The sequence below is a fragment of the Protomyctophum parallelum genome, assembly GCF_964188405.1.
Source record: "Protomyctophum parallelum genome assembly, chromosome: 8".
NCBI classification, from domain to species: Eukaryota; Metazoa; Chordata; class Actinopteri; order Myctophiformes; family Myctophidae; genus Protomyctophum; species Protomyctophum parallelum.
In genome coordinates, this window is record NC_139703.1 from 31,050,062 (window position 1) to 31,054,117 (window position 4,056).

Below are 4,056 nucleotides of genomic sequence, written 5' to 3' on the forward strand. Positions count from 1 at the left end.
TGTCATGAAAAGTGGTCCACCTCACTTCCTTCCTGGACTACAAGTCACACCTCTACACACCCTAGTCACACAGACTACATTATTTTTCTGGACATAAAATTGTTCTACTCTACTACAAATAATAATTAACATTGAGTGACTGCAGTTTCATCCAGGGGTGAAATGTCCCTTTTAAGAATGATCTGTACTTTTTAAAGTATAGTGATATCTTTATTGATCCCTCCCTCCTTCCCCATTCATCTTTATTATGGCACTTTTTGTTTTATGTCTAAAGTAGTGAGGGAAGGCTCTGTGCTATGTGGACTCCTCAGATTGCCATGAATCTTCCAGAGAGAGAGAGAGAGAGAGGCATGCCCAGAGCACTACCGCACATTAAAGGAATGAATATTGATTTAAAAACAAATTTGACATGGTTTTTAAATAGACTTGGAAAAATGCATCACTTTAAAGAGTCGGGTTTGTGGAGAATGGAGCGGAGAAAACTTCGCTCTTGTTTTATGGTTTAATAAGATTCCGTTAATGGCTTCTTCCACCTTGAGAAAAACCTGCTGTTACGGTGTGTAGTAGTAGGTGTGTGTGTGCCTGTGTGCATATGTGTGCGAGAGCATGCATGTCTCCTCTGTGTGTGGTCATGTGTGCAAGTGTTCAGTTTATCATTGGTCCCTGGCCTGAGAAGCACCTCCTGGTGTGTGTGTGTGTGTGTGTGTGTGTGTGTGTGTGTGTGTGTGTGTGTGTGTGTGTGTGTGTGTGTGTGTGTGTGTGTGTGTGTGTGTGTGTGTGTGTGTGTGTGTGTGTGTGTGTGTGTGTGTGTGTGTGTGTGTGTGTGTGTGTGTGTGTGTGTGGAACTGAAGACTAATGACTTCTTCACGGTGAGTGATTGAAGCACGTACAGACAGAAGCACAGAGAAAATCGAACAGAATTGAACAACCTGTCTTTTTGCCAGATAGCACCCTGCTTGCAAAAGGGGGAAAAAGTTTTATTAAATTGTTTGCATATTTTTGCAAGAACATAGTAAAAGACCTTTAATTTAAAGTTCCTACACCAGTGGTTTTCAACTGATTGTGAACGAGGGACCACCACCAACCTGACTTAGAATCAACCTGGGGACCATGACCACACTGTTGTGTTGGGTGGGGATATGGGCTAAGATTAGTTACATTTGCTATGCATCCCAATGTTTCTCAACCAATGGTCCATTGATTACTAGTGTGTAGTAAGGACACTGAATTTCCATTTATACACTCTCACAGTTCAATAACCTTGACCATTATATTTCAAGTAGGCCTAAGGCTACAACTATATAAAATAAAAACAGCTTTACTTTTATAATGAACTAAATCCAGTCCAATTAATTAGTCTGATTAATCACTCTTATTTTTACTTTGTTGTACAAAATAGTGAATAGCCAATCTACAAGTTCACAAGTATCATAATGTGAGCATTTAGATCTGCTGTTTTTGTAATTTTAACTATTGCATTTTTTTAGAAAGAAATACAAACAAAAAATTCAAATTTCCCCAAAATTGATAAAAATAATAATATTATTAGACTTAATACTGGATAAATAATCAATTTATGGATTAAATGATTAGTTCGATTGAGTCTTGCACCCATATAGTTTCAAGCTACGTTTGTAACAAAGTAGACATTCCTTAGGAGGACGGCCAAAACAAGACACCAGGCAATCTAGTTAAAATGCTTGGTTGGCAAGGTCTGCGTCTGTGGGGCCTGGCCTGTGTGCTCAGTTAGCCAGTGGAAGGAGACTCTCCTTCGCCTCTGGCCACCTCTGGCCGCCTGCCCAGCTTTCAGCCTGACAGAGATGGATCACGTGCGTGATGGACGCCACTGTTGTCCTTTTCTAATCGCTGCACATCCGGCTTTTCTCTTTCAGGGTGACATTATTTCATAGGCTAAATGTAATGCAAAGAAACAATCACACCCGTGTGAACTGAGTGGTGCAACTCCCCCCCCCACCCCCCCCCCCACCTCTCTCTCTCTCTCTCTCTCTCTCTCATTAGCAGGCAACAGTGCAGCACTATCCCTCTCTCTGTTTCTGGCACAACAGCGCCCCTACTGGTACTCATAGTCATATACTGGTGCTCATTAACCAACACATAGGCACATAGGTGGGCGAACACGGACATTGCTGTTCCTTGGAGTGGTTGCACCACTCAAAAACATATTTTATGAAATTCACAACAATCACAGCTGTAGATTTGTGAGGCTGTTCAACCTCACATATTGTCATTGTCAGGCAGAAAACTTGTATCTAAATATTTCAATGTTGTATGTTTGGTAAATGAATGCCCATATAACAGTGTCTCATGAACACAGTGTTGAATTGGTCATTGCACAGGGCAGGGTACCACGGCGTCTGACGTCCACCAAATGTTTTTTCAGGAGCATGTGCACGCACGCACACACGCACGCACGCATGCACGCACGCACATGCATTGTGTTCTGTTGCCATGTCATGGTTTTATTTTTCAGTTCTTGTCCTCTGGAGGCGCTCTAAGTGTGTTCTATGTGTTGTAGTTTCCAATTATGTGTCATTTGTTACATATGTGTTTTTCTTAATTAGGTTTTTTTGTTACACCTGTTGTTGGGAGAGGGGCAGCAGTCTCATTCCACTGAGGGAGAGCTCTTTGTGCAGTGCGTGCGTGCGTGCGTGCGTGCGTGCGTGCGTGCGTGCATGCGTGCACGCTCTATTGGGAATTGAACATAATTCACATTGAGGTCATTTTACTCTTCCGTCACACTTCCAGCAGGCGGGGTTTCCCATCCGATCATGACGTACGAGCACAAGAGCAGAAAGGGTTGGCTTGTACAGTATGAATATTTCACTGTATGCATTATACTGTAGTATAGGCCTACATGTCATATATACTGTAGTATAGACCTACATGTCATGTCTGTAAATTACATTCTTTCTGCCCTTTGGAAAATTGTCACAAAGAATACTCAAAACCAACTTCAAAGTCACATGAAAGGACTTAAATGTAGCGAAACCTTTAAAGGACAAGTCCCAATTAAGGGCCTTATTAGAGCAAAAGCTGATCTTCAAGGACAAAATAAAAATGTCCATTTCTTCACACTACATAAAACACAGCATTATCAAACGACTGAGTCTTTATCACTATAGCTAATTAGGACATTCCGGCCAGAAACCCACGGGAGCAAGTGGAACATTATAGCTTTGCACTTAAGGCTCCAGGAGGGATGCACGCTAATTGCTGTCAGACAGTAAAACAAAAGCAAAAGGAGCCTTTGTTTGTTTGCACTGTAGCATCTCTAGTCAAAGTGCTTTTCTCCCATGGAGTGGAATTACAGCAGGTCTGGTGCATGGGGTCTTAAGGCTGCAGGATAAGTGGTCACCTCAAGGGAGGGGCCCTGATACAGGACACTGGTGGAAAGTAATTAAGAACATTTACGTTAGAAGTACTGTACTGTAAGTACTTAATTAAGAACATTTACGTAGAAGTACTGTACTGTAAGTGCATGTATTTCTTTTTTTGGATACTTTTAGGTTTTCACTCTACTACATTTCTACTTCAATATCGAGGTAGAAAGACAAAAGTACAGTACCATGGAAGTAATAACAGTCGCAGCACAATTTACGGTACACCTAATTAGACATACTGTAATCGGGTGTAATTAGAAATAATGTGTTAATGATATTGAACAATAATACACGCAGAAAAAAGAGAGGAAGGAGCGCATCTGTTTGGCCAGACTAAAAGTCTCCAACAAGGTTCTCTTTGGTACAACTGGGTGACAGAATTGATGCAGAAAAGAGAGTGCTCTTGTAGAAACATAAAAAGCCTAATTTGAAGTGGCTAATGGTGCTTTTTAATCTTGCAATGCAGCCGCTTTAAATGAAAGGCTTTTTATTTTTTGCAATAATACACTTGACTTCAGCATTCTTTCGAGATGTTCAACCAATTGCTCAATCTACGTTGACCCTGATGAAGGCCCATGCAGGCCGAAACGCCTTGGTCGTTTTTTTAACCCTTGTTTTTAAGATTTGTTGAAATAAAGGATTTTCTACTTCAACT